Below are 7,208 nucleotides of genomic sequence, written 5' to 3'. Positions count from 1 at the left end.
TTGAGCTACACCCAGTTGTGACAAAAGCAACAACATTGATTTTGTTTAGGGGGATTCCTCCTCTTCAGTGACATTGTCTTCTGGATTGTGATTGCCAAAATTGGGATAGTCTTAATTTTGGCAGTGCATCTGATATTCCAATTGCAATCCCCCCCCCCCCCCCCCCCCTCTCTGCTGGGTGCCTGTCCCAGAAATACACTCTCTATCACTGTCTGCACATTTTCAGCAGTGTAGACAGTGTAGCAGTGTTAGTCTGTTACAAAACAATCTGGTCCCATTCTTTCTCTCATTCCCACTCCCATTCGCTCTCTCTCTTTGTCTTACACCCAGACACACACACACACACACACCAAATGTATGATCTCTATCTCTCCTAGAAGCATACAGAATGTTTTCCTGTTATGATATTTTTGATTTGATTCATCTCTCACTGTGTGTAGTATGTGGGAGAGGGAGAGGGAGAGAGAGAAAGAGAGACCGACAGAAAGAGAGAGAAAGATAGAGAGAAGGGGGGCAAGTCAAGGGCCGATTTGAAACTTATTAATCGGTGTTGATCATTACATTATTATATTACATTATTGGCATTTGGCAGACGCTCTTATCCAGAGCAATATGCAGTTGGTTAGAATAAGCAGGAGACAATCCTCCCCTGGAGCAATGCAGGGTTAAGGGCCTTGCTCAAGGGCCCAACGGCTGTGCGGATGTTATTGTGGCTACACCGGGATTAGAACCACCGACCTTGCATGTCCCAGTCATTTACCTTAACCACTACACTACAGGCCACCCACTGATCAGGGGGAAAACCCATGGCGAAACATCACTCTTGTGTTCTCATCCAAGATGTGCTGAGCTTGCAGCGCGGAGGGTGATGCAAGGCTGGAAACAGAACATGCATGGGCCTTCTGTGTGGCTCTCCTGCAGAACCACCACCTCTCAAAGTGCTTAGCTCATATAAATGTGTTTTGCGCACAACATTAGGCAAGCGCGCCATTCGAGAAACGAAAGCAGAAACCAGTGTCACTCATTTCCTCAATGTTTTGGTTTGGAGAAATGAGAAGTTTCTACGCTCCACCCCTTTCCGAGAAATCCGGAGTGACAATCACATAACTGTCCTCTTCTGCTTCACAAAAAAGCGGCAGGCTGACAACAAACACGATGAGCACGAGTGGCCTGGTTCCCCTTTTCCTGCGTCTAAATTTACACCCACTGCCATATTGAAAAGGGACACCGAAATTGCGAAAGATTTCCGCTCTTGTCCCTCACTCGTCTCCCCACATCCGCTCTCCTCCACCACGGACCGGACTGTTCTTCTCATCCCTCAATAACAGCAGCGAGTGTTGGTGTATACAGCCAATTACTTACTCAGGTATCTGGAGTAAATAAAAAACCTGTGTATACACCAACCCTCCAGGATCAGAAATGCCCATCTCTGGCTTAAAGGTATCCAAATGTGTTATGTCAAGCAAATGACAACATGTCCCTTTCGGCTAGATGACAGAATGCCAGGGGCAGGTTTGAGTTCCTGAAATGAGAGGATACCGTGCTGATATTAAAAAAAGCTGAAGCTAGGTGAAAAAGCTGGTGGCTGGTTGACCAGTTCAGACCGGCTCAAGCTATGTTTTGAACAGACACGCTACCAGCACTAGCTGGTTGACAAGCTCATACCCAGCTTGACCAGCTTTATGACCACCTTGGCCGTGCTGGTTGACCAGCTCATAACCAACGAGACCAGCTTATGACCAGCTTGACCAGCTAAATTTTCTAGCAGGTCAAGCTGCCATAGCTGGATTTTACACCAGGGTGTGCTGTATTTAAACATTGTTATTAGTATTAATCATTTGTTCTAGAATGTCAGTTGCATTTAAACTGAGGACTGCTGACCAGTGAGGAGAATCACAAATTCAAAATGGGCGTCAGTGTGATTTACTCTCCGCCTGCCCCTGGTGAGTTATGGGGGAAGTGGGCATTTGGGGGAAGGAAAGCAGGCACACATCATGCCTCCACATCCCCTCCCTGACGTTTCAGATCCCTGGAAAAGCAAAAACCCCTGAGGGGTTATAGTATATAATTAGTTGATCTTCTCACAAGGTGCGTAAGATGCACAGGAGATATAAATATGAGTTCCATTTTCCTGTACCTTTCATTCCAGGATTGCTGCTTGCACTAGATCGGGTCAAAGCCATGCTATTGTTAACCCAAAACCTATTGTAAATAGGGGGGAAAACTGTATGTGTTGCATAAGTATTCTGTGTTTTATAATCCCATTCAATGTGACAATGTGTCCACAAATAGCAGCAGGACTGTGTTCAGCAATTAGTGGGTGGTTTTATTTTTAAATTCATTTCAGCCTTGGCCAAAATAACCTTGACTGAGGTCACTGAACAGAAACAATGTGAGTTACAGTCTGTCATGCTGGAGTCGCCAGTATGCTATTGCAGACGTCCAGCTGCAGTTCTCTTTCAATGTATGACTCAGTCTTCTCTCCTTATTTCTCACTCAATCACTCCATCATTGGTGATGGTGGCTGAACCCCTGCTCTGTGTCTTTCATCACGGACAGACTGGACAGTGCTCCTGCATCTCGCCCTCACTCTCGCTCTTAAACCCTGTCTCACCACTTTCTCCAGTCCTCCAGTAACCCATCTGCCCAAGGCCCATGACACCATTACAACCCCCTCTCCCTCTATGGTTTTCCCATCTTCTGCTGAGCTTATTCACTCCAATTCAACCTCCTAGCCAGATTTAACTCTTTCCACAATTCAGTCCACCACATCACTCTCTGCATTCCTTTCATCTCTCCTCCTCTCTGTGCCCCTCGCTCTACTTCATTTTTAATGCCCCTCCATCTACAACTCCTTCCCTCCTTTCTTTAACTCTATCCGTTTCTCTCCCTCCCTTTCTGTACCATAAGACTAATTCAGATGGTACGCCCTGGCCAATAGAAATATTTAATTCTGTATCCACTAATTTCTGTCTGCTATGGCACACAGACTACACTCACGCATGTACAGTAATGCTAACAGCTCTACACTCACGCATGTACAATAATGCTAAATAATGCTAACAGCGCTACACTCACGCATGTACAATGATGCTAACAGCTCTACACTCACGTATGTACAGCAATGCTAACAGTTCTCTACAGTGTCCCAGATTAGTGTAGCTCTCCATTTACATCATCAGTCTATCCATCTACATTACCTTCAAATGCAGATCCATCCGTTCCTTTCCTTGATCCACATGTCGGTGAGTTAATATTGGGGCGGCCTGTAGCATAGTGGTTAAGGTAAATGACTGGGAGACACATGGTCAGTGGTTCTAATCCCGGCGTAGCCACAATAAGATCCGCACAGCCGTTGGGCCCTTGACAAAGGCCCTTAACCCTGCATTGCTCCAGGGGAGGATTGTCTCCAGCTTAATCTAATCAACTGTATATTGCTCTGGATAAGAGCATCTGCCAAATGGCAATAATGTAATGTAATGTAATGTAATGGGGCAGGTAGGTACACAATGTAATGGTATGAGGCTACACATTTACCCTTGGGTACTACTAAAGAAACCGCAAAGGTTCAGGATTCGATATTACATATTTTTGTATTGCATATGCACAATACTTTGGCAGCTTTGGCAGTATTTTCTTGCCAAACACGTTGAGAACTGTTGCACAACCTTATGGGTAGAGCGGTGTGCAAACAATTAAATTACATTTTAATAATTGGACTCACATCCGAAAGTATTAATTTATAAAATAAAAATCCGTGCATTGCTGGGGCAAATAATACGTCAGCGGCTAATCTTGCTGATGAAGGACAAACAGTAAGTCACGGAAAATGTTACATAAGCTCCAGGTGTTACTGCGTACTGTTTTTCCCCTTTAATGTTCACCTTTTTAATTTATTTATTTACCACAGACCGAAGGGACAGCCTGTCCACAATAGCCCCGACTTGCCCCCCTGTCCCACCACGAACAATGGCATTTCTGCAAGTGAGTAAGAGGTCAGGAATGCAAGTGTTGTTGGGCAGTGTGTCAGTATTCTGAGATTCTAAGGGCTGAAGATCAAGGGCAGAGAAGAAAAGGGGCCTTTTCACTGTGTCCGTCGAGCTCGTGTTGTTAGTCATGAAAAATGCTGAACCGAGCGTGTTTGTGTGCAATTGGCCACGTCTGTCTCCTCGTGCAGCGGACGTCGCTGATGTGCGGCAGAGCTGCCTGTTTTCAGACAGGAAGTGGTACCTAGCAACGGGATGAAAACACAGGAAGTCCAAGCTGCGTGCTTGGAATTCCAGCATTGTCTTGCCGCACTGACACACACGCTATGGTGGACAATGACCGGCACACACTCTGACACTGCGCTGACACAGACACACACACATACACAAACTCACACAATAACATGCGCACATTCTCTCCCTCTCTCACACACACTGGCACACACACACACACTTCTGTGATCCTAATTGGTGAGGAGTGAACAGATGACAGCTGTGAGCCGTAATACTCGACAACAACTTCTGAACAATAACACTCTCTCAACCTCTTAAAAAGATCCTTTTATTCTTCTTAAACAATTTCTGAACAATAACACATCCTGTAAGGGTGTGGCACTTCTGAGTTTGTCAATAAATATGTGTAGGCCAGACTGTATCAACAAACCTGTGTTACTTGTCAAAATGCCATGTCCTGTACCTAAATTACAATTACTAATCATAATGGTTTTGAAACTACTAATAATCCACTGGATCATAGTGTGTCCTGCATTTTAACCTCTCATTGACTTAAGCATTTCTTTGGCAAGTTTTACAAAGACACTATTTCTGGCCCATGCATTCAGTCACTTCATCAACACACATTGTGTTTCAGTCCCACAGAAGGATGTCAGGTTTCTGCGTGAACATTACGATGCATATTGTAAAATGCGCTATAACACAAGCTTTGTATGTGAGAATGTGACTCCTCCTGGAGAGTATTATAAAGATGAATTCTAAAGCAGGTAGTTACTGTCATTCTTTTATTCCTGGGCATATTCATTTATTATTCTGTCACGTCATAACGCCCTCCTTCCAAAAAAAGGTACTGAACCACTATCTCACCCAATATGGACCTTCATTCTTTCTTGCAAAATGTCATAATACCATATGTCTGCCCCCCCCCCCGAACACAACCTCTCTCCTCTCCAAAGATGAATCTCCATTACCCTACCGGTTTTTACTTAGTCACTGTGACACCAGCCTGAGCCCCAGACTGATTAATGTGCCATTACCAGAGCAGCCCTATAACCACACCACGGGCAGTGTCGCTCCGATGATCAACCACACCACCAGAATCTCTGAGGACTCTGCTCTGCTCACCGAGACTACATCTAGGGCAGCGGTGGGTGAACCTATGCGATACGAGCTCCTGTCGTCGCTATTGCTGTTCCGCTCATGTTATCCGTCAACGTGACGATTTGATTTGTAAATTACATTACATTACATTACATTATTGGCATTTGGCAGACGCTCTTATCCAGAGCGACGTACAACAAAGTGCATACCCATAACCAGGGATAAGTTCGCTGAAAGACACTAGAGGTAAGTACAATTTCAACTGCTACCTGTACAACAAAGATAAGGACAAGGGCCATTTTTTTTTTTTTTTTTTTTTTTTTTTTTTTTTGAACAAACAAACAAACAGAGCAAAAGTCACCAAAGTTAACTATCCAAACACTGCTTACCTAGCCAACTAAAATACTGATACACAAGTCACAGAGACAACAATTAAGGTTCACAGGGAGGTAGGGAGGGATGGGGAGAGGTGCTGTTTGAAGAGGTGTGTCTTCAGCTTGCGCTTGAAGGTGGGGAGGGATTCTATAGTTCTGACCTCAACGGGGAGTTCGTTCCACCACCGTGGAGCCAGAACAGACAGTAGTCGTGAGCGTGAGGTGGAGGTTCTGAGAGGGGGAGGTGCCAAGCGGCCTGTGGAGGCTGAACGAAGAGGTCTGGCAGGGGTGTAGGGTCTGATGATTTTTTGCAGATAAGCTGGGGAAGACCCTTTAACTGCTTGGAAGGCTAGCACCAATGTTTTGAATTTGATGCGAGCCATGACAGGCAGCCAGTGGAGGGAAGTAAGCAGGGGGGTGACGTGTGAGTATTTGGGAAGGTTGAAGACCAGACGAGCTGCTGCATTCTGGATGAGTTGGAGGGGTCTGATGGCAGACGCTGGGAGGCCAGCCAAGAGGGAATTGCAGTAGTCCAGGCGGGACAGAACCATCGCTTGGACCAGGAGCTGGGTCGAGTAGGGGGTGAGAAAGGGGCGGATTCTCCGTATGTTGTATAGGAAGAACCTGCAAGACCGGGTCACCGCCGCAATGTTCTCGGAAAGGGACAGTCTGCTGTCCATCACCACGCCGAGGTTCCTTGCACTGGGTGACGGCGTGAGTGTGGTATCCCCGAGGGAAATGGAGAGATCCAGATGGGGAGAGGTATTAGCAGGGATGAATATCATTTCAGTTTTACCTGGGTTGAGCTTTAGATGGTGGTTGTCCATCCAGCTCTGGATGTCCCTCAGGCAAGCAGAGATACGGGCTGAAACCTGCGTATCAGACGGCGGGAACGAGACGAAGAGTTGGGTATCGTCCGCATAGCAGTGGTAGGATAGCCCATGTGCAGTGATCACAGGGCCAAGGGAGCGAGTGTAGAGAGAAAAAAGAAGCGGGCCAAGGACTGAGCCCTGGGGAACTCCTGTGGCGAGGGGCCGAGGTGTCGATACCGAACCAGCCCAGGCAACCTGGAAGGAGCGACCAGAGAGGTAGGACTCAATCCAGTCCAGGGCTGTGCCACAGATGCCCGTTGCTGACAGGGCAGACAGGAGGATGGAGTGATCCACAGTGTCGAAGGCAGCAGAGAGATCTAGAAGAATGAGGACAGAGGAGAGGGAGGCTGCTCGTGCGGCATGAAGTGACTCACTGACGGAGAGGAGCGCAGTCTCTGTCGAGTGGCCCGATCTGAAGCCAGACTGATGGGGGTCTAGCAGGTTGTTGTTAGAAAAGAAGGAAGAAAGTTGAGTAGAAGCGGCTCGTTCTATAGTTTTAGAAAGGAAAGGAAGAAGAGATACCGGGCGGTAGTTCTGGATGATGGAGGGATCCAGGGTAGGCTTTTTTAGCAGCGGAGTGATGTGGGCCCTCTTGGAGGATGCCGGAAAACAGCCGGAAGACAGGGAGGAGTTGACAAGGG

Source organism: Conger conger, chromosome 2 (genome assembly GCF_963514075.1).
Source record: "Conger conger chromosome 2, fConCon1.1, whole genome shotgun sequence".
Lineage (NCBI taxonomy): Eukaryota > Metazoa > Chordata > Actinopteri > Anguilliformes > Congridae > Conger > Conger conger.
The sequence above is the reverse complement of the archived record's forward strand: the minus strand, read 5'-3'. Positions refer to the sequence as shown.